The sequence below is a fragment of the Ixodes scapularis genome, unplaced genomic scaffold (assembly GCF_016920785.2).
Source record: "Ixodes scapularis isolate PalLabHiFi unplaced genomic scaffold, ASM1692078v2 PGA_scaffold13__105_contigs__length_92229423, whole genome shotgun sequence".
Lineage (NCBI taxonomy): Eukaryota > Metazoa > Arthropoda > Arachnida > Ixodida > Ixodidae > Ixodes > Ixodes scapularis.
Window position 1 is genome coordinate 1,573,235 of NW_024609839.1, and position 24,917 is coordinate 1,598,151.

The 24,917-nt window shown below is 43.7% G+C and overlaps 1 pseudogene; it reads right to left on the reverse strand.

Moving 5' to 3' along the window:
- Positions 1-586: 586 nt before the first annotated feature.
- Positions 587-24,296, reverse strand: LOC115311723 (annotated as a pseudogene).
- Positions 24,297-24,917: the final 621 nt, after the last annotated feature.

Genomic DNA, 24,917 nt, shown 5'->3' on the forward strand with positions numbered 1-24,917 from the left:
ATGCCAGGTGCAGTCGTTACGGAGTTGATGACGCTAATTGTACGAGCACCCTTGTCAACAACATTTGCGTATTTTAGATCGGAGCGCCCGCTAACAACTTTATTCCTACTGCTTCCGAGTTCACGCTCAGACAGCTTGCAACTGCTGAGATCTGAAAAGGATTGATAGCATCGAACAAGCAACAGGTCTTTGACGCTGCTTCCAGCAAACTCCAGTTTGTTAAGTCTAAGCGCGTCCTACGTACGTTTAAACACGGTAAATTAAAGGTACCTGTGCAATTCTCTGCTGTTTTTTGTTTGCGACCTATCTCTGGTCGCACGTTTCTTTTAAACGACATATCAGATCTCTTGCGTCTGCACTTGGTACAGCAGTCTTGTGGTGTCGGCTAAGAACTCTTGCCTTGCGCCGTTTTCTTGTCTGTAAGACGGTCTCCAAAGAGACGCAGCAAATGCTCAGGGCGGGGCTGTCTTCGTTCCGCCGTGACAGAGATTCGCTGCGCTCTGGTCGTCCTCGAGAGCCCTCTTGCCGCCTCATTGGTCCGAGCGCTGCGGCAACACTTGAGAAAGGGGGACTGGCTCGTCGGCCTTTAGTCGGGCCGATGGATGGCCAACTTGGGGATGAATTCGATGAGCAGCAGCTGGTTTCAGAACCAGTGGTAAGGGACCCTCATAATTAGCAAACTTAACTATTTTTGTTTGTAAAAAAAAATGGTTAGACAACAAGTCAAACAGTGAGCATAAGCAAAATTACATTGTTAATTTTGTCTTGCAAGAAAAGCCACTCTTTGAAAGTTGTGTACATTGATTGCAGAAACATTTCATCACGAAAACTGCAGCAATGGCTGTCGGCTACAGTTTGGCTTACTAAGAAAGCCAATAGCCGACACTGACCAATGGCTAACACAGTAAGAATGTGTAATGGCTAACACAGTAAGAATGTGTAATGGCTAACACAGTAAGAATGTGTAAGCTTCAGACCATTTCATTCGTAATAAAAAGATTGATGCAATTGCCGTTAGACGAGAAGTATAAAAGGATGATTGAAGGCAAAATTTGCTTGCTTTGTGTCGGATCAAAAGCCACTCTTGGAAGTAGATGCAACCTAATTAAGGAAACATTTGGTCTAGAAGACGGCAACAACAGCTGCCGTTTTCTCGACCATCGCCACATTTGGCACCGGGCAATAGCGACATTCAGTGATCTCGTCAACTTTGCTGCCAACCTGCGCAACAAAAGTCTGAGAGAACGGAAGAAGTGTCTCTATGTCTTCACTTTCTCATTTATAAGCTTTTTCTTTGAGCACTGCAGAAGTTGTGCTAGCCTCGCAGCCGTAGCAGGAACAAGCTGACGCAGAGTAGTTTCAATAACTGGAGCCCATTTTCGATCGGAGGGTACTTACGCATTCCATCATGCTGTTGGAATCGCACCGCTGCTTTCCAAGCTTCCAATGTAGACCGAGTTGAAACGAAGCAACACGCTCGTTAACCTTTGAATAATCTGCAAGAGTTGGAGCAACAGTCCTGTGCTCCCATGGGGGGTTTACGCCTAGGCTAAATAAATATGGCAGAAGCTCTTTTGGTGGAACTTTCACGGGCGGTTTTTTATAGATATGCAACTGAAACTTCACCGTTCCTTCGAAGTGGTCTTCTAGTCATACGATGGGTGGAATTCCCGGCAAGAGGGAGAGGCTTGTGTGATGACTCGGATTTCAGTATAAAGAGATTGTACTCTAGCATGAATCGCCTTGATATGATGATGACATGACATACTGATAATACATCATATCATCATATGATATGACGACTCTACAACCTGCTATTAGGTTGTGCAATTGCCGAAGGTGTATAGTGTGGATGCAAGACTGTCTGCAGCACTTACTTGCTGCAACGGTGCAAGCGTTTGCACAAAATTTCTCTACGTTTCTGAAAATCGGAGCAGTCAGCAGATGATGTTCCTGCTGTCATGACGAAACGAATGCAGTGTAATGGACTCCCCCCCCCCCCCCCTTTTGAATATTAAAAGGTGGAAGAAACCAAAATGACAGAAAAATGTTCAAACTGTGGTGTCTCTGGTAATAGGTCGGCATTTTTATGAACAAAACCCGCACACTTACTTCCTCACCAAGAACTTGGAGGCTAATTGTTTGCACAAAATTAACGAGGCAAAGATCTGATTTAGAAAAAGGAGCGAAACCGCCGGAATGTTGAGCGTCATGTTTACATGGTCAGAACCTTGGCACATATCACATTTTCTGCACTCCCTCTCTAAATCAGAGTGGCTAACTGTATGTGCTTGATGTGCAAAGCAGGCACGTCGAAGATGCGCGAGCCTTTCTATTAGAAGTCTACCCATTATCGAGTAAAGCCAGCACGAAGAAAGTGTGGCTCGGTTGACTACAGTGCAATCCACTTATAACAATAATGAAAAACCCCAAAATTCATTCGTCATAACTGATTATCGTTGTATCTGGACTAAAAGCTGGGCGTATCTGGTCTTCAAACTATAGAAACTGACCGTTATAAGCAGTACATCGTTATATCTGGTATCGTTAGAAGTGGATTGCACTGTACTACACAGATTCTCCTACCTATTGCCTTTGTTTGCTGAACAGGAATTTGATGTTCGTTTGATTACAGAACGCATTTTTGCAGCCGAACTCTTAGGAGAAAACCGTCGTGAAGAGCAGTCATGAAGAAGTGTCACAAAGGACTGTGACGTCACCTGACGCCATGGCATGGTGATATCAAGACGGCGTCATTTTGTCACAGCTCGTAGCCTTTTGTGCCTCCCCAGTCCTTGTCGGCATAATCAAGCTATTCATTGTTTCACCTCAAGTGCAGACACATCCGACACTTTGGGCTGACGTGACCGATAAGGCAGTGTCAGACGCGCACCGTCATGGTGCTTCTCTTGTTTATGTGTGCGTTCTATCATCGCTGAACCAATTGCAGACAGACTAGTTCATTTTGTGGTTTTAAAGCTGCTTGATTGGTCCCAACTACCTTGTAGCAGCTTTCAAGTATCCTCATGGGTGCTGCCAGAAAGTTTCACTCCCTTAACTGAAGTATTTTTTTCTGCAATAAATTACTTCCGACATGCAGGTGCCACCTGAAGTGTGGGTTTCTGAACTTTCAAACACATTTATCTCAGTTTCACTTTTCAGCATCAAACCTTGTTTCAGGAAAGCTACCATTTGATAATGAAATGATGAGTGGATCCAATTTTTGAAGTTTCTGTACTGAAACTTTTGTAAAGAACGTACTTTTCTATGAGCTTACTTTCTGCATTTTCATGGTCCTTTGTTATAAAAAACTGCAATAACTTAAACCGAATGCTGGTAAAGAATTTTTTTTTTGATTTTCACATTTTTATTTTTGAATAGAAATGGTGTTTTGTCATTTCTTTACATAGCCGTGTGACAGAGATGTTATACTGCATGCTTGTTCAAAAGACCTGGCCATTATCATTCCCTTTTCGAAACGAGTTTTTCTGGGGGGGGGGGGGGGGGAGTGCATGTTCATTTTATGTACATTTATGTAACTTTAAAAAAAAACATACTTATACTTTCAAAATTTAGCTTGTCATCCTCTTTACCAACTATCAATATGCTCTGCAAATTTTATACGAAAAAGACTAACGATTAAAAAGTTTGCTTTCCTGAGTAGTATCCACTCTTAAACAAACAAAACTAAACCTATGAAAAAAACCTTTTTTATTTGGAAGGACAGGACGTCTCAAAATAAATACATCTCTCAAAATAAATGCGTATAAAAAATTGTTTTTGTTTTGTTTTGTATAGGGTGATTTAAGGAGACGCTCTTTAAATGAGCCACAAAATTCGGTTTCTTAACCTATCACGCTACGACTTTGTGCAGCGTTGCCCACAGATGGTGCATTTTTTTATGATATTTGCAAAGACCGAAATTACCTGAGAAAAAAGTAAAGAAAGAAAAAGTCTTAGCTCCTATGGAAATGCAGCGAAGCCACCGGTCTTCAAACAACACGGCGCCGTTTCGCACTGGACACAAGAGGTGGCGCAACGGACGAGCATACGGCGCCCAGAGCCGGCGTTTTTAGCAGACAATCTTTTCGACTTAAAAGCGGCGCGCATTCCGCTGTCGGCGACAGTCGCAAAAACAAAAACAGGCGCGGTAACAACAAAAAACTGCAGTTTCTCGTCTGCTAAAGACGCCGGCTCTCAGCGTCGTATGCTCGTTTGTTGGCGGCAGTTGGCGTCGCGACCGCATGCGCTATCTGTTGTCTCCCGTGCGAAACGGCGCCATGTTGTTTGAAGACCGGTGGCTTCGCTGCATTTCCATAGGAGCTAAGCCTTTTTCTTTCTTTACTTTTTCCTCAAGTAAGTTCGCTCTTTGCAAATTTTACAAAAAAATGCACCATCTGTGGGCAACGCTGCACAAAGTCGTAGCGTGATAGGTTAAGAAACCGAATTTTGTGGCTGATCAAGAGAGCCTGGCGTCTCCTTGAATCACCTTGTTGTATTGATGATGCAGTACAAATTTTTCGATATCCGGGCAATACCAAGACTGTAGTCTAGGACAGGTTTGTACGAAACTATTTATTGTTCATTCCAACTCAACAAAGGTTTTGCTAATCTGGGGATAATGAAAATACATGAATATTACAAATATAGACTTACCATGAAATATAAACAAGAATATACCAAGAGTAAGAGATTTTTATTTGACTTGGCTTCCGTCAGAAAAAAACCGCAAACGCATACCCTTCGTCACCCTGACCATTGGATAATAAATAGACACATAGCGTATACTGACTACGGCCTTCAGACGATTAGAAGAAGCCTGCCTCAGTTGCTCAACACTTTCTCGCATTCCAATGTTGATATAGTATCTTTAACCCCACGTGAGATCCGTGAATATTTTCTTTGAAATAATGTCGTGTTAACTTTTTGTATTTTGCAAGTCCATTTCCTTCATTGTTGTGTGTGGCTGATATCTAGTTGGCATTTTCGGCCCAGTGTTTGCTTTTCTTCCCTTTGTTTTCTTATTCCTGTTTTGCATTGGTGGACTTCTTTGCTTTGTACAATTTTTGACACCGCTGTGTTCCTCTGAGGGGGCTGGGGACCAGTCAAGCTCTTTGTAAGCTTTCTTCCCCAGCTTTCACCATATAGCATACATGTATATGGTAAATAAACTATTATTATTATAAAAAAAAGTAGAACGAGGGAAACGAGGGCTGGGGAGGAGGAGGCAGACGAACCGCAAAAGAAAGGAGGAAGTTTCCCCCTCCCCTCTCCAGCATACCGTCTGCTTGCTCCTCTCCCGCCTTCCTTTCCCTCGCCCCAACTTCTTGAGTTGAAATGGGCTATAGTGTTCGCTCTGAGGCAACTCGGAGGTCCAGCAAACTCGGAGCGGACACTAGTTGGTTACAAACGCTATCATCATCATCCCACACGGGTACAGTTTCGGTTTCGTCTGCAAACCAAAACGTTTGTATTGTAGCATAAATATTAGTAAAAAAAAAATGTTCTTTGTGACAGACAAATTTTGAGACATTCCTGTTCTCAACAGATAGGGTACTAGGTGCAACGTTTTTTAAAGTTGAAATGAAGTAGAATAGTGTAATTTCGTGTTTGACTTCAGCCCAATTTTAGAATGAGACAGCCCTCTAACGGTTGCCTGCAGAAATGCGATGGGCACAAAAACAGGACCGCATGGCGTTGAAGGCACACTTACCTTGTGGTAAAGGAGACTACTCTCCCAGTCCAGGACTTTCTCTATCGAATGCCGCGTCTGCAAATAAGATAGATTCCAGTTTTCTATCCCGTTCCGACACAGTCTTCGAAGGTCTGTAGCCGTCTATACACGTTCAAAAGTGTACATTGGCGCTTTAATATTTGCAAGATGCAATCATAAATGTGACGTTGCAGCATCCAATTGTGTACAAGTTGTGGTCATACACCGAGCGTCTGTCAGCACCTGTTCTAGTGTGCTAACAAAAACAACAAAACAAATGTACAGCACGGGGCTTCAGAGTCTTCCCAAAATGATAAGCATGTAGTTCTTTCAGATTTGTTTTAAAAAATGTGGAAAACACGACCGAAGGATACTTGATTTTTCTTGCCACGGGCACTAGTCGAAACTTGAAAGCTACAGAGGCCAGATTCACGAAGACTTTCTCAGGCTACGCAACTTAGCTATGTTCGCAAGTTACACACATCGTAAGAAGTGCGAAAGTTAATATTTACGCACTGAAGTTCTAGTCTTTTGGTGCCCTGCAAGCTCCCGATGCCAGCGAGAGCGTGGCTGTTGCTATGGCGATAGTCCTTTCGGCAACACAAACAACTAATCAGGGCTCAACCCGCTTCGGAGCACGTGGATTCTGAATTACAACAAGCGCAGGTGGACTTTCCGCCAATGCTTGTCTGGAGATTGTTTCCGCGCAGTGAAATGACGACGCTATGATTTACATGGGCCCCAATGTCGAGAGAGAATGCCGAAATAACTGCCTCGCTCGACTGCTGTAAACTCGATCACTACGAAGTCAACACAACTACCATCGTTGCTAAAAGAAGACGGCTTGCACTGTTCGTCTGCAAAAGCGGCGCACAGGGAAAAAAAAAATTGCTGCAGCGTTTTTTCGCGGCCTCGGGGCTGTAGGAGCGAGCAGTCGTCCAAGAACATACATGTGAACTACAAAAGTGTCGGCAAGAGCCATGTCAATACCTATTTAATACACTGGGAGGGCACATGCGCCTGTTTGATCGAATCGCTGGAACAGCGCTGTTGGACTGCATCTCGGTCAGCGCTTCGGGACCAATCTTTTATTTATTTATTTATTTACTGAAATATCTTAAAGATCCACTGAAAATAAATGTTTTTAAACAGTCTAGTTGAAACACGCGTGTCAAAAAACTAACTTTGCGCAAAACCAAAATAAGTTTTCAGAGCAATATTGACGGTGTGAGACGCGATTTAGTCGGTAGTAACCTCCTTTCCACTTGTTTTCTCTCTCGGAATTTCGGGTGCTAGGAGGAGAGGTGGATCGGCTTGGCCCTCACGTTGAGGTGGCGAGAGTGTATGACCGTTCCGTGACGTCATGGGCATTCCACGCAGAATTTTAAATAAATCTCGAGCCTTCAATACTGCTCCAAAAATGTATTTTTTCACGTAAAATTTATTTTTTGAGACGCGTGTCCCAACCAAACTGTTCAAAAAAATTCTTTTTTTTTTTTGGTGGCCCTTTAAAGGTTTTTTCAACTGGATTACATAAAAGAAAAGGCACACACCTTACGAGGAAAAACTAACTAAAAACAACCAAAAGAATTGAAGCAAAAAGAAAAAGAATAAATAACTAAAGCAAGTCACACAGCCACCACTATTTTAAACAAGAAATGATAGAAGAGAAATCAGAACATTTCTAAATAAAAGAAATAAGAGTCTAAAAATATTTGAGGTTAGTTTTGGTGACAAAGGAATCGGGAAGGGCATTCCACCAAACAACATATTTTTGAAAAGAAAAAAAGTAAAGAAAAAGGAAGATGTTTTTCAGGTGTAGTGATCAAGTTTGCACAAGTGGTGAACATGAGGCGATACATTGAGAAAGTGATTTTTGTGGGCCTTTGCGGCCCTTGGCCAAGACTCTCTCGGACGGACGGCGGCAAGGCGACGCCTGGAAGTACGGTCGTTCTACCGCGCACAAGTCTTCGTCGAAACCTGCCGTGACTGTGGTTTCCTCCGCATCGCCAGTCCAGGTGACGGACGAGGTAGCACCGAAAGACGCTGATGGATTTACGCCCGTCCAACGGAAGAAACACGTCAAGCCTTCTTCTGGAACCTGTGCAAGCAGTGAGCTGTCGTCAGCCCCTAGACGACCGAGGCTTGAGGCACTTTTTGTTTCCCGCCTTAGTCCAGACACTTCGTGCGATGATGTAGGAGCAGCTCTTACTGCCCTTCTGGAAGGGAAACCTTTTACCGGCATCCAGTCGAAAACAAAACATGATAGTTACTCTTCGTTCCACATACCTGTGAATGAGGAAGACTTCAACAAAATTAATGTGGCGGACGTCTGGCCAATGGGCTCTCTTTTCAGACCATTTTTTGGAGCGGTACGGGGTAATGATGATTGTGACACAATTACGACGAATTAGATCACAGCCTAAATTGTCCACTCTTTTACCAAAATGTACGCGGGTTGCGCGCAAAAGCTAATATATTTTTTAACAACGTCGTTCTAAGTGATTTCGATATTATTTCACTAACTGAAACTTGTCTGAACAGCTCCTTCGCAACGAATGATTACTTTCCCCCCGAATACACAGTCTTCTGCCGCGACAGAGATTATGAACGTTTGAGTGTAAACTTCCGTGGCGGAGTCCTCATTGCAGTTAAAAATCACTTGCATGCGGTTCGCAGGTTCGATTTTGAGTCAGACTGCGAATCCGTTTGGATTGAAATAACTCTCCGTGATAAGACTAGCCTTCTAATCGGCACACTTTATTTTCCTCCTAAATTTAATGCATTTATGCTTTCTGATCAGTTAGATATAGTGGCAGATAAGTTAGATGTAGACCGACACAGTATACTCATACTTGGTGATTTCAACATTCCTGATATAAATTGGAGTCCAGAACACTCAGCTCTGCCCACTCGTAATGCCTCACCAAAGGCAAATATTATTTTGTCGTTTATAACTTTCAGGGACTGAACCAATGGAATAGTCTTAAAAACCATGCAGGAAAAATCCTAGATCTTGCTCTATCTAACTTTGCCATCGACAGCCTAGTGTGTGTCCTTAACCCATTGGTATCACCCGAAGTTTTGCACGTCCCATTTCTTGTCTCCCTTAAGCTTTTCGTGGGGAACGTGAAGCAAAAAACAAATCCTGACTCGTTCTCCTTTTCAAGAGGCGATTACTTTGGTCTATTTCAATATTTAGATAACGTAAACTGGGCACAGATATGCAACATGACTGATGTAAACTGCGCGGTAGCAGCGTTTACTAAACATATCGTATCTGCACTTGAGCGCTTCGTTCCTAAGAAACGTCCCCAAACAACTCGGTATCCTCACTGCTATTCTTTCGAGCTGCGATCAGCCTTAAGATCCAAATTTCATTATCATATGAAATATAAGGCTTCTGACTCAGCGTTTTGGTACGCCACGTTTTCCGAATCACGTGCGCAGGCAAAGTCGTTGTTGCAGCGCGATAAGAGAGTGCACCATGAGTCTGCAGAGCGCCGTTTATATCCTCACCCATTGCACTTCTGGAGGTCCGTCAAGAACCGTACAGCCACAACTGCATCGACAACAAACATCGCTGACTCATCTGGAATTCCGATTAGTGAACCCGAAGATGTAGCGAACGTTGTTGCGAGCTATTTTGCATTTGTATATTCTTGCAGCCGGAATGGTTTATCTGCGCCTGACGTTGGTGACAGTGGTAGCGACTGCCTATCAGTCCCATTATTTGAAATCGCTGACATTAAACTTGCAATCCAAAACTAAAACCTAAGTTATCGGTCGCATTTGACGGTATCCCGAGTTTTATTGTCAAAGGATGTTCTTCCATTTTCACACCCATTCTAACGCATATTTTTAACCTTTCTTTATCGACTTGCACTTTTTCTTCGATTTGGAAAAAAGCGATAACCGTGCCGATGCATAAGAAAGGAAGAACAGATGACCTAAAAAAGTATAGACACATTTCATTATTATGTCCATTTGCAAAGGTTTACAAAATAGTACTTTCGGGAAATATTTCGAGCTTTTTTAAACATAAAATCCTGCCCTCACAACACGGTTTTGTGCGCGGAAGATCAGTATAATCAAACTTGGTGTCTTTTCTTAATTTCGTTTCGCCTATCGTGTGTCAGCAGGGTCAGGTTGACAGTGTATATTTTGACATGCCCAAGGCATTTGATTTGGTTGACCACTCGTTACTTTTACAAAAGCTGATATCGTACGGTATGAGTACTACACTATGCACATTGCTTCACAATTATTTGTCCGATAGATAGAACTTTGTACGTGTTCTCGGTCATCTTTCCCGGCCTTTTGTCACCCTGTCTGGTGTTCCCCAGGGGTCCGTTCTTAAACCAATTCTTTTTAATGTTTTCATAAACGACCTTCGTTCATGTGTTCTACATTCAGAAATCCTGCAATACGCCGATGACATCAAGTTATTTAGGCAGATAGTATCTGTAGAGGACTGTGTGAAACTAATGGATGATGTAAAATCAGTGAGCGATTGGTGTAGTCTCAACAGGGTGACACTTAATCCCACTAAGACTGTTGTTATGTCATTTGCTAAGAAGCTAAGGCCTTTCATTTTTCTTACCAACTCGGCAATGCCCCCTTGCAAAGGGTGGATTGCACTCGTGATATTGGAGTTTATATAAACTCTTCTCTGTCATTTAATACATATGACAATAACATTGTCAACGTGTCTTTTCGTACGTTAGGTGTCATATCCAGAATTACACGCGAGTTTTTCATGTGGGCCTGTATTATGCAGTTATACTTTTCATTATTAGGTCTAAGCTAGAGTTTTCGTCAGTTCTGTGGAATTCTATTGGGCGTACGCACCAAGAGTCGATTGAAAATGTCCAGAAACGTTTTTTTTTCGAATTTTTTACGACCGCTATGTTGGTTGCATTGTTTACTTTGAATATAGAAGACTTTTAGAGCGATAGAATTATTCTACTTTGAGTGCCAGACGACGCAACAGAGATCTCATATGTTTGTTCAAATGCCTTCACGGAGTCAATGATTGCCCTGACCTAACTTTATCGATAAATATTCATGTCCCGAGAAGATTTTTGCGAATTTCTCTTCCATTTTATGTTAATGAATTTTTCCGAACCTGCCCCATGACACGAAATTCAGACCTTGTATAATACTTTCAATGATTCTTGCATTGACATTTTAATTCATCTTTTGCAGCGTTCAAGTTTTCTCTTACGAATCTATAACCATCTTTGTAGCGTTCAAGTTTTCTATTGTCAATTTGTAGAATTATTCTTTTTTTTGCTATATGTTAATTGTGCATCATTATAAAGGCTTCAAGCGTTTCATGAGCACGAAAAATAAACAAATGAATGAATGAATGAATAAATGAATCTCTCTACATTCTGTAGAATCAACGAAAGTTTCCCTTTTCAACAAGAGCGTTTGCCGTCGCTGCCTCTGAAAACAAGGCAATGACAAGGGGAAGAGACTGACTTCTGAGCTGAAAATCGAGGTCAAAAATTAAACTATTTATACGGGAAGGGTCGACAAGGGTCGCGCGAGCACATTCTATTCAGCAGACGGTTTTGGCCAGGGACAGTCGGAGCAACACAGCGTAGGAGTGCCTTGCTAGGCTTAGTGTGCCGAACTAGCCCTTGGCAGCTGCTTGAATGGCGAAATTGCTGCCGTTGTAGCTTTTTTCGGATATCTTCGGATCCAGCGTTCGTAAGATTGTTTCCTAAATCTGACCTCCGGTCTATAGCAGCTTCTACGATGCTTGCACTCATGGAGAAACAAAGCGTACAGTGAAATACCACTTGAAGAAACTTGAATTGAAAAAAACTATTCAGATGAACAAACTCAAATTCCCCAGCAAAGCCACACTGTGCATAAAGCATTTAATGAAGTGAACTTTCACCGATGTAAACTATTCTTTGAGGTGCCTTGAAATTTGTTTGAGTTGTATTTCACTGTATCTCCCGAGATTCGACATGGCGGGGATCGAAGCGGCATAGACCTTAGTTTTCATGGTGAAGTCGTGCAGGACTTTGAGGACTGTGTTGCGAGACTCAAAGATGGTGACACGTCTGTGCTGTTTTAGTGTTCCTACGTTGTTCCAAATTGACTGAACAAAGGAAAAGAGATGAAAAACAAAGAACTGCAGCCTGCACTAGAGCCTTGTTTCTCAGACCTGTAGAGAACATTTGATATGAGAAGCGATAGAAGCATCGCTATCTTCAAGCACTATTACTTCCCATTTTGGATAAGTGGCACCAAAAATAGAGAAGATCTGCACTCTGTAGGTGGCACAACCTGTTGCCCAATGAAAAAGGGTTCAGCCACATTTATCTACCTATGTTTTGGGCTCCTGTGAAACTGCGCCGAAAAAATCTTTCCAGTATGCCTCTGCCCCTACAGGGTGCAGCCATAGGGATCATCACATCGGCTTGCATTGCAAAAGTTCAAATTCTTGCATACCCGCAATTGGGACGCGAACATAGTCTCTCAAGATGTATGTCTGTTTTTTTCAAAGCTTAAGTCAGAGATGGTAATATATTAAAATTAAAGCACAAACGACGGCTGTGCATTTCCTATGGCATATACCGGATGTTTGTTGTCTGCACACTGGTTTTTGAGCTTTTCCACAGGTGGTCATTATTCATCATATATTGTTAAAAGTATTAATTAACGCGATTATCTCGCACATCGCCAGCCTCTACTATTGGCGCTTAGTGTTTTTGCGTATTGCGATCCATGCGCAATTTCTCGCATGCATGCTTGGAATTCGAATTTTGCAAGGCGTGCCAAATGTGTCGGTCCTTACTGCCCCACCCTGTGCATACACCCTGTCCCTTGCCTTGCTTCCCGCTGTCGTTCTTTTCGAAGGGCAACGTCTCGCACGACCAACGTGGTCAGAACCCGTCTTTGCGCATATTTAGCCTTTTTCGGCGATTCTCTTTTGAGCAATGGTAGTATGCAGCATAAATATCAATAAAAACCGATACAATGCCAGCGCGTTTTGACGGGCGTATGCTATGTTGGGCTTCACTTCGTTTGAAGTTCACAGGCAACCTTCTAGACTGTGCTTGTTACTTGAAAAGGGTTCATTACTACAGTGGAATCTCGTTAATTCAAAGCCTCTATATTCAAACTCGTGGATAATTCAATCTAACATGCAGGTCCCGTCCCATGAGTTATAAGGGAGGAAACCCCCGGTAGTTCAAACTTTGCATTATTCAAAGAAAGTTTTGGTCCCCCTTGGGTTCAAATTATAGAGATTCCACTGTACTTCCTCCTAGCGCTTGGGCTAGATGCTCCCAAAGAGAACTTCGGGAAAGGATAAACGTTGGGAAGGGAGCTCAGTGTTCGGGAAGACGAACGACTCACCCGTTTGCTCAAGCAGACGACGGGCCAGAGCGAGCATCCGAGGGTACAGCAACAACACAGGCAGCCGCAGAAAAGCCACTTGACGTTCACGGGTAGAGTCTTGCGCAGGACGCTGTTGATGCGCACCATGGTAGCTTTGAATTCTTCTGGAGCCACCTGCGGTAATTTTGCAGCTGGTTAAATTACAGCTACCAGAGCACGCCACCTCGCACGAGAAACAACTTTCGGCCCTACGTGTAAACGAGGAGGGCGCCATTTCCCATCGACTACGGTGAATGAAAAGTATGGGTCCGGCAACAGCATCTGCTCATAGTGCACATTTGTTTCGCCTGCTCAGTCAGAGCCACTTGCTTGCCTCGTATACTGCCCAGCATTTTTTTAACGCACATTCCTAAAACTCGTTACACACTTCACGAATGCAAACCTCTATACACGTGGACTACTTCCTGTGGCATATCAGAAGTGAAGAGCGCTCGTGCACGGCTCTGATGTTCGAGCGCCCATGGGCCGACAACTTTGACCGCATAGCCACAGCAAGGTGTCCTTGAGTACATACTCTGTTGCAGGTTAAGAAAAGCAAGACAAGCTTTGCCCAAAAAGCTCTCCAATCTTTCTACTTTAGCAGAGTGAATGCCAAAGAGGAGGTGAGTTTACCTGCCTACTCTCCAGTCTTTGATCTGCTAAAATCGAAAAAATGTAGGGCTTTGCAGGCAGAGCTTGTCTCGCTTTTCTTAACCTGCCATACAGTGTACACCTAGTGGTCGGTTTGCCTTGCTGCATGCCCGACCCGGAGAAATAACACGGAGCAAAACGGTTTCAACAACAAGAAACTACATTTAATTGGACGTGGACGGGACGATGAAGAATACTAACAGAAAACCAACGAGTACTGGTTGTGCTTCAGTCCAGCCAGCGACTCGCTGACGGTCATCACAGGCCCTGGGAGCAGTTAAGCCGCGGCACAAATTCCATCGGTACGTCGAATCTAGCCGGAGCCCAACACACTCTTAGAAAAAAGGGGACCAAAAGGAGGTAACAGACCACCTTTACCACCCTCCTCCCGGCCAGGGGGGAAGCGCTCCGCTTGTTACCTCCTCAGGCGCAGCGGACACTAGGAATGCGGTGCTACAAGGTGAAGTTCGCCTCGAAGGGGCACCAAAGAGGTAAATATTACCTCCCAGAGGGTGCACGTGTTCGAGCACTGCTAAAGCCTGGGCGCTGCGATTGGCTATGGAAAGGCGCAAACCAGTTCGCTAATTGGTCTCCTCGTATGACACGTCATTCTTCGCGCATGCGTGGGAGAGCTCTCGCCCGGCCGACCGGGAGCGTCGGCGCCACAGGTCGGCGCCTTTCCCGTCCACGCTCCCGGTCATAACGGCATAACGGTCTTTCTTCTCGAACGTTCGACGGAGGCGTCCCTGCGCAGGAACGTTCCTTATTGTTCTGTTCGGCTCAGTCTCTTCTTACGAGGTCACTGAGAGCACTGCATTGACTTCAGTCGAAGATCCAAGTCGTGTGCACCGTATGCAGGTAAGGAAATATTCTGCGCGGGCGGCAGTTGGCGTCGGTTATGACCGCCCGGGAAGGCGACCTCCGTCTTCCTTAGACAAAGGCTTGGCGGACATGTTGGCACGTTTGAAGGCGTCGAGCGTTCGATAAAATTAGTGTGTGGCGCGAACGCAGACACGGTTTAGACCATCGAAATTCATAAAGAGCAAGAACAGAAATGACTGTCGCTTGCACTAGCGCATATTTAGAAGGTTGACATTCGCTAACCAGTGGCGTAACCAGCAGTTTTTCCCGGTGTATGTGTGTGCGGGTGGAGGAAGGGGAGAGCGGCGGTTCGGCGAGCCGGGCGACAAGGCGCCTTTTGAATCGGGGGTCGCTTAGGTTTAAGGCGTGAGGGGGTAGGGGGTTTTCTCTTTTTGGGGCCGTTGGTGTGTCGCGTCGGACGTTAAAATGAGGATCTGATCAAATATTTGAAAATCTCATAAGGTGGTTGGTGTCTTTTTTTTTTTTTCGCAGAGCAGTAGTCGATCAGGCATTCATTGGCGGCACCGGCCAACAGGCGCGATTAATTCTCAACGTCGTTGATATTTGTAAAAGTCAGTATTGAACACTGATTTTTAATAGCAACGTTTTTGTTTGTTTGTTTTTAATTTAACGAGGTTTAATAAATAGTTTGGCAAAATGTCACGTTATGAAATACCGAATATAAATGTCTGAGCTAATTATTCGTGTGCTTCACAAACATTAATAGTAGTATATTACGGAATGAGGTCATGAAGGTGTTACCGGCAGCGAGACTAGCAATTATATTGTCTTGGCATTTTCTTTGCGTGTGATCAGGCATTTCTAAAACATCATTCAGTAGGCGAGTTAGATATAACTCAGGTTTGCATTATTTGAAGTTGATTGAATATATTTCTTTCGTCCTGCGGCAACGTTGTAGGGTGATTTCGTCGAGGGTACTGGATGCCTGCTACCTTGGACTCATCTCGTGACAGTTCTTAACACTGTTAACTGCAGGTAAGCGTAGTTCGATATTTTATTCTGATTTTCTAGTTCCCATTTGTGCACTTGAAATGGGGCTCTTGATCTTTATGTTTATTTTGTGTGTGTGCTGTTTGTTCATTTCCGAGAGAAAATTGAGGGTATTTGTAGTAAATAAATTAGGGTAAGACACACAAGGCGCTTGAGTGCGTCTCTTTCGGTGTTCTTTTTTGTGTTTTCGTCCTTGTGCGCTGTTCTTCTCATGTCTAAATAAAACATACATTGAATTTTTATCAGGCAAATCACTTCGGCAAAAATATTTATATATTTGCCGAAGTTCGACATTCGGCAATTAGAAATTATTCGTGCGCTCCGCAATCATTAAAAGTAGTATATTACGGAATAAGGTCATTAAGTTGTTGCCAGCAGAGAGACTAGCAATTATAATGTCGTCATGACTTTTTTTTTTTTTTTTGCGTGTGATTAGGCTTTTTTAAAAGTCTAATCTTTCAGTAGGCACGTTAGGTATGGCTCAAGTTTGCATTATTTGAAGTTGATTGAATATACTTCTTTCGTCCTGCGGCAACGTTAAGTGCAGGGTGATTTCGTCGAGGTTACTGGATGCCTGCTACCTTGACAAATCCCGTGACAGTTCTTAATACTGCTTACTGCAGGCAAGCGTAGTTCGATATTTTATTTTGATTTCCTTGTTCCCATTTGTGCACTTGAAATGGGGCTCTTGATCTTTATGTTTATTTTGTGTGTGTGCTGTTCTTTTCATTTCTGAGAGAAAATTGAGGGTATACTTCGAGTAAATAAATTAGCGTAAGACACACAAGGCGCTTGAGTGCGTCTTTTTCGGTGTTCTCTTTTGTGTTTTCGTCCTTGTGTGCTGTTCTTCTCATGTCTAAATAAAACATGCATTCAATTTTAAATTTTAATCTGGCAAAGTTCTTCGGCAACAAAATTTACATTTAGTGTTTGAACAGCGCAAAGACGACAGGAAGATATCTTCCTGTCGTCTTTGCGCTGTTCAAACACTAAGTATGAACCAACTAGCCCACCGCAGTACCTTGCTGCAAAATTTACATATTTGTCGAAGTTCAACATTCGGCAGTTAGAAATTATTCGTGCGCTTCGCAAACATTAATAGTAGTATATTACTGAATAAGGTCATTAAGTTATTGTCGGCAGGGAGACTAGAAAGTATATTGTTGTCTCGGCATTTTTCTTTTTTGCGTCTGATCAGGCATTTTTAAAAGCTGATCATTGGCGAGTCAGATGGCTCAAGTTTGCATTATTTGAAGTTGATTGAATATATTTCTTTCTTCCTTCGTCAACGTTGTAGGGTGATTTCGTCGAGGGTACTGGATGCCTGCTACCTTGGACGCAACTGCAGGTAAGCGTAGTCAGATATATTATTTTGATGTTCTTGTTCGCATTTGGGCACTTGAAATGAGGTTCTTGATTTTAATATTTTCTTTGTGTGTGTGTGGTGTTCGTTCATTTTCCAGAGAAAATTGAGGGTATACTTCGAGTAAATAAATTAGAGTAGGACACACAAGGCGCTTGAGCGTGTCTTTTTTGGTGTGTTCTTTTTGGGTGTGTTCTTTTTCTTTGTTTTCGTCCTTGTGTACTGTTCTTCTCATGTTTAAATAAAACATACATTCAATTTTAGTCTGGCAGAGCACTTCGGCAAAAATATTTGCATATTTGCCGAAGTTCGGCAGTTAGGGTTGGCGGTTATGTGGGTCTGCTGTGGTGCTGAGTAGCTAATGTGGTGTAGCGTTCTGTGGTGTACGTTCTTCCTCTGTCCTTGTCTTAAAGCGCACTCATGTTTTTTTCACGTACAATACCAACTCGCCCAACAATCAGCACTTGTATATACTAACCTGCTACAGTAGTTGTATCCCTTTGACTAAGATTTGTTAGTCTTCTAAGTAAATCGGGGTGACAAATTTAAACATGACCGGCGAATACAAAGTGCTTACTAATCTACGATTACCACCAGCCATGTGATAATTTTAGTCAGTGGTGGTTAGTCACGTCTGGTAAGTATGGTTGATGCTTTATAATGCTAGAATCAGTGGCCCATCAAATGCTCAAAATGCGTCTTAGAAAAATCTAATATTTCTTCACAGTTTATTTAAATTGGGGATGATATGTTTCAACTTCATATCACATGACTTCCACATTTTTTTTTTTGGTTCCAGGCAGGCGGTGCAATTTACCCGGTGGCTGTCAGCTCAAGCCTAAGTAATCCTGAGGCGCCCAGCGATGTGGCAGTGGAGGGAGACCTCGAAACCGCGTCGCCTGCTGAGGCAGTCCTGGTTGCATTCTGCCTCTACTTCATCTTTGACTACACGTATCATCACCAGTTCAGGCGCAGACTCATTACACTAGAGTACTTAATTGATCTGAAACACTCAAATGTGGAGTCTGGTGCAACGAATTGCTTTCGAACCTAAACGAAATGCCAAAAAGTAGTTTCTCTTTTAATGCCTTCTTATGCAGGTTTAGGAATTTTTTATGTCACTTGTTTAATGCTTTTTTTTTTGTCTGACATAAAGCAGGATGGTTGATTCTGAGAGTTATAGAAGGTCAATGATATTGCTTTAGAGTCACATTTTTGTAATTTTCGAACTCACAGCTTTTTGCTTTGTGCAGCATTGGCATACTTAATTTATTTCAGTGTACTTCATACTTGGTGCCTCAAAGCGTTCGAGGGTTGTGGTTCCATGTTCACACTGATTTGTGCTTGCAATGTTTAAATACAGCTCATTAGCAGCAGGAGATACAAGCCCTTTCTTCTTTCCAGAGTCTGCTTTCCTCTACTCCAGCGTTCATTCCACTACTGTGGATAGGACGGGCATAGTGTACTGCTCTCCTTGAGTTGCAACGTACTAGTCATTGCTAGTCGTGTATTGGTGAAGCTTCGCTATTCCAAGCAGTGTTCCAAGCATTCACTGTTATTTTCTGGGTAGACACCGATTGTTTATGTAATTTTTGTGATAATTTTATTGACTGTCGCGAACTAGAGCCCCGAAAGTGTTGTTCCAGATGCCTTTATTGCGCTTAGTGGTTTCATCTTAGAACTTTTATAAGATGTATAGTCATGCCATTGATTTTTTATGCCATTTTGTCTGTGACAGCCACAATAAAACATTGTCATTTACTTTCAGAACTAGGCCGTCTTCATCTATTGTAATGCCCACCATTGAAACATGTACTATCACACCCACAAAGGGCCATAGTACCTTGTTTTAGGAGGCAAAAGTGATTCCATCAAGTGTACATTTAACCTGTATTAGGGGGTGAACTGGGCCAGTTGGTTGCTGTTATACATGATGGGAAAAACAGCTCGGAAATCGCGGACTACGAAGAACAAACACGACAGGACAGCACTGTCCTGTCGTGTTTGTTCCTCGTAGTGCGCGTTTTCTGAGCAGTTTTCCTCGTCGTGTGCATTTAACCCCAAAGTGGATCATAGTTCCCTCCAAAAGGAGGTAAAAGCTGCGCCCTCAATTACGTCGTCTTACCTCTCAAAAGGGTTGAAATTACCCCCTAAAGGAGGTAAAGAGTGACCCTAAAAGGATGCACTTTTAACACCAAAAGGAACTAAGGTTACCTCAAAAAGGAGGCAATGTTGCACCCTAACCAAGGAGGTAAGTTTGCACCCTCGTTGCAGGCGGGAACGTTACCTTCAAAAGGGGTTGCCCTGTGTGCTCGTCTTTTTCCCCCCTCAAGGAGGGTACTACAGTGCCCTTTTTTTTTAAGAGTGCATAATGTAACCGCGCATGACGATTTCACTGCTTTATGTTCCCATTGCCGTGCTTTAGGATTCTGGGGCCGCCATATCGCTTATAGGTGATTTCTCTGCAAAGCATAGGAGACAAGCCTCCAGGAATGCAAAAACCCGTTTGCAGCTAGCTTCTGACACAGCGATAACAGTTGCAGGAGCCGTGAGGCTGCGGACTTTGTTTAATGGAAAGAAGCGGCGTCAGCGATTTCTTTATCTCCCAGGACTCGTGGCACCCGCGATCGTGAGCCAAGATTTCATTACAGGCGAAAGCATGACACTCGACTTTTCTGGAGGCGGATATCGGTCGGGACAGCAACCGGAACAGACTATGTGTTATTCCTCCGGGTCGGGCAGGCAGTAGGGCAAACCCAAAAACAGCCTTTCCAAAACAAACGCTCCTGGGCTGCCGCCTTGCTGCTGATGATGAAAGCGTCTGGTGCGACTCTCGCATGCCCTAACAGTTTTTCTGCCACTCTCCTGGATTGTTGAAACCTGCTCAGTGCGATCCCCCACCTATGTTTTGCGGTTTCGCATAGAAAGATATCATGCCTGTCTTGGAAGTTTCTGCTCTATTTTCCTGGAGCATGCTGCATGCCCTTTCTCTGTTGTCTTCCCCCGTGAGAAATGAGGCTGGTAAGTGCACACCATTTCAGCGGTTCTGCTCGACTTTCACAAGAAACAAAGGGAGGAAAGAACATCGAACGGCCCACGACGCAATTCTGCAAACAAGGACAACTGTTCTTTCAAGTCCCAGAGATAATCTGCGTAGAGGTTTATCTTGGGGACTGGAGAGAACAGTTGTCTCTGTGCTTGGTGCTGGTATTGTGAAAAAAAAAGAAGAAGCTCTCCCCAAAACCAGGTCCTCTTGGATTACGGCCGCCTGTAGAGGTGCGACTGTCGTCGACACTGCTGTGCCGCGTTATTTCATACCGTGTGGTATGCGCAATATATTGTTTGAATGTTGACGCTTGCTAAGTTTGATGTCAGAGTCGTGCCGTGTAGATTGGTATCACATCATTCGTGCACGTCAAATAGGCTTGCCTTTCGGCCACCTTCTGTTAATGATTTTCGACAGCTTTGTCGACTGACACTGCCGAGCAGGCGGCGCCAGCAAAGCCCGTCGTAAAACAAAACAAACATACCAGTCACATTTGTTTAGTCGTGCAGGTACCCAACAAAAATAGCAACCAGCTTCATTTTTTGTTTTAAGTGCGGCAGAATGCTTCTTCAATGTCTTTGGGAAAGTAAATACAGCATTAAACGCAAAACAAAACAGCGGGAAAAGGCGAGAGTTGAGCTGCCAGCTGTGTCTGAAGTTGCAGCTACGCAGCCTGCACCTATCGAGATCAACGGTCCACTCAGATAGGGTTAGCGGGGAGGCCGGTAAAAGACTAGCGCCAAACGCACTGAACAGGTTCACTGTGCTTGTTAAAGATTGTTTTCCTAGACAGGAACAATTATCTTTCAGTGATAGCAGGCAGTTACTATTAATTAAAACTAAAGTTATGAAAAACCTGGTGCAAGCCTCTATCAAGGTTGCATTCATAGACAATACAGAATGATTGTTTGCACACAGGAGCTTCTGGAAGCCAGCAACATGTATCACAGCCTATAATCAAGTTTGTCTGGCCATAAATGGGACCAAAGTATGTTAGCGAGAAAAAGCAATTTTACGACAATTGAGCCGGCGAAATTTCGTGACCCCACATAGTGCGTCACCATATCACAGCCAGATTTGTGCTTAAATCTCAACCTTTGTTTCTTAAGACTCGCATAACTCTACAAGAGCGTCTCTCAAGATAACCACCACGGTTAAGGGTTGTCAGTGATTGGGAGCGGATTTCGAAGAGGGTATTTACCGTAGCAGATAGCGTAGGCGGGAATTCCGTGTCGAATTTATTTCTCAGGCCAAACCTGCAAGCACAAGAAAGCCACATTTCTAAACAAACTGCCTCCTCTTCAAAGATGTCTACTGGATAATGGGAACGGTCCCACGCGTGGACCGCATAACATGTTGAAGATAATGAAGATGTGATTGTTGTAACATGACAGCAGACCAGTCAAATGATGTGTGTACACCCCTCCACGCTTGGGTATACAAATATATTGTAAATCATAAAATAATTGAGCGAGGCACGGCGTCGCATTTAAAAGATACCGTAGTTTGCATCAAGGGTTTGAAAAGCACAGAGATACGGGGAAACGATCAACACTGGAAAACATACATAGGGACACCTGGAAATTGTCAGCTCAATGATATCTTTTTTTTTTTTTTTTTTAAACAGAAGGTACAACTGGTCACTGCTGCAGTGTGTTTCGCTTTGTCCCGTACCACGGCATCCTCTTACTCCGGGAGTAGTGCCAATGAAGAAGCTTATTTTGTGGATCAGGGTGTCTAGCAAATTATTATTTTGAAATTCCCTGACCATTTCAGGTTAAATTTCCTTACCACTGTAGAGGCGGTTAAATATATAAGACCATTACAACACAAGGCATTGAGCACTGAGCGCTGTGAGAGTCATTTTGCACGGGCTTAATCCAACTTGCATATTCCGAAATATTCCGGTTCGTCTAGTCCGGATTAAATGAGCACTTTCTTGCTGCCAGCACCGTCAGTAAAGAGGCCATTTTCGGAGACGCGATGAAAACACAACGCTCAACTACACACGTTAATAACCGAATGGCAGCATGGCCACCAGATGCACACTTTCGGATACTTTCGTTGTAAAGCTTGGGTTGGGGTGTGCGGCTTTTCCCATTTGTTAGTAACTCTAGTAGCCCTAGCTGGGTCTAGTCTAGTGTCGCACCCTCAATCCAGTCCAATGCTTGGACTGGATTTGTCGGCTGTTCTCTTTGCATCGGGTAGCACACGCTACATCGAGTGAGCAGCGCCTGCGCTCTGCTCTAAGCAGAATTTATGCCAATTTTTCTTCCACCAAGTCTGCAAGTCTTGGCTCAGGGCACTTGATGGCGTTTCCGGCTTATTTTTTCTGACTGGGCTCGTTTCTTAACAATGTCCCTGACACTTCCGGGTTGTGCCTCCACGTCACACCACTCCGGAACAGTCGACTAAAGGAACTTAGTGGAAATGAACCAATGCATAGCATCTAAAAGAGAAGTAATATTAAAAATCTTTATTGTCTCATGAGAGCCACACAAAGGCAACAGTCCAAACTATGGGGACAAGAACCACAGGGCGTCTGTTTCAAATGCCCTTGCTCCAGCGTGCACAGTGCTGGGGCTGCGCACTGCAGGCTTTCAAGACGCCGAAGCGGTATCAAAAGTAGGAAGCCATCATTCTCATCTTGTCAGACTGCAACAACTGTGTTCATATGTGGTGATACAATATGCTAGGTGAGGACAACACTGTCATACAAATACAAATCGCACGCACACTCGCAGGCAGGAGATATTTTGCCAGTATGGAGAAGTGAACGGTAAAGGGGGAAATCATGGTCGAATCGAGAAAAGCAAAGACTGCTTTTACAAATAAACTATGCATCGCGGAAAGCTGAACCGTAGTCAGAATCCGATGCTAGCGGTGGCGATAAAATGTGAAAGTGTGAGCGCATGAAGTTATCTGGATCAAAAGACACAAAAAAAAGACTTCTCAATGAGCCGATATCTACTTGAGCCTAATATTCATCGAGCAGTAATTTGAGATTGTGGGTGCCTGTAGCCTTTATTTCAGTAAAAGAAACTGGGGCGCTATGTGCGACAAATATTTCGTTTCTCCTAAAAAGAAACGGAAGTGACGGAGCTGACAACAAGGTGTCTGATTGGTTAGAAGCTCAAATGACTAAAGTTCCCTCTTTCGTCATTTGAGCCTCTAACCAATCAGACGCCATGATGCCAGTTCAGCCACTTCTGTTTTTCTTTTTTAATAGAAACGAAACATTTGTCGAACATAGCCCCCCTGGCCACTTTCATGCTGACAATTAGTTTCTTCACTGACATATTGCTGCAAGCACTGACAGTCTCAAATCTTAATTTGGTGAAAGTTTGGCTCAGGTAAACGTCGACCCATAGAATTTTTTTTTCTGTAGTATGGCAACATTATGCGCTCAAACTTTCGCATTTTATCTTTACCGCAAGCGTCAGAATCTCACGGAGTTTCAGCCTTCTGCGAAGCGTACTTTACTTATGAGAGCTAAAAAGCCGGGTTTACCTTTCAGGATCGGACTTCGTAGATCAGCCGATCGATAATGAAAATAAAATTCCGGATCGACGAGCTGTTTAATGGTCGTGACGTGTGCGAGACGTGAAGAGGGACGGCGCGACACCACAAGAAACACGTGGGTGAGGCTGAATCGATGCTGGAAAAAGACCTCCCCTCCATTTCCCCACACACGCAAGCCGTTACTATCTGGAAAAAGTTGCGGCACGCCAACAAAACACACTGGGCGATATCGTTCCTTTTGTTTGCCGTAACTACCACGAAAAATGCACAAACAAACGAAAAGCGCGTCGCTGGCAGCTCTCGCCGCCTGCCTCTGGGCAATTGGAGGGGATAAAAACCCAACGTGGTTTGTGTCGCTATTTATTTTCAAAGCGACCTGACGTTCAGAGACGCTGTCGGTCATACCGCGGAGGTATTTTCCTTCTTTCGTAAGCAAGCACCGAAGCATGGTTTAAAAATGGACCATAGAAGTGCTCGCTCGAGCACATGCATGCACGATGAGGGGTGAAGGACTCTTGCATCGCGTGACATTGAGGCACATGGAGTATGCGCTAGCTCGTCCGGAGGAGATAGACCGGTACTCACACTGTCATGTTTCCCGCGCCTCGTATGACCATCGGTTCGGGTACGAGGCTCACCAACGAATCTTCGTTGGCCCTCAGGTCTTCGTCGTCCTCTTCGTAGATCGCGTCGAGATCTGCCATGTTTGTCTATGGGGACGCCGCCATCCGGCTTCAAGGTCACGGGCACGCACTCGTCGCTCTCCTGCTTCCGTCTGTGCGCGAGAAGTAACCGTGGTACGCCCTAATGCGACTTCAAGCGAGTCATGGCACCGCACGAGCCATAACAAAAGCGCTTAGGGTTCGTTCAGCTGTTGTGAGGATTTCTGCCAGTCTCTGTTACGCTCTCCCCTGTTCCTCTATGATAGCTTCTTGCTTCTCTCACAGGTGACGGCACTAAAAAACATGTTTAAATATAATAATAATATTGGCAGATGGCGCAAGAAGCCGTCTAATTAAAAATAACATTGTTTTGTACATATATAAATGTTTCTGTCACGTGATTTGTTTGAGTGCGTTCTTTTACTTCATTCAAGATTAAACAAATGCCAGAACGCTCGGCATGGCTGAAAACGATAAAAGTAGTAATAATGCATTAACGGTATAAAACAGAAAATTATTGTTCTCATCAGCTTATCATTGCAATGTTTTCTTCTTTCGGTCGGTTTATACCCTTTATATTAGAAATAAATTAACCAGCGCAACCCGTAACATTGGATACTAAATGACGTCACTGTTAAAATGAGACGGAAGGACTTGTGTACTCAAGCGCGTCCATATCACTGCTCT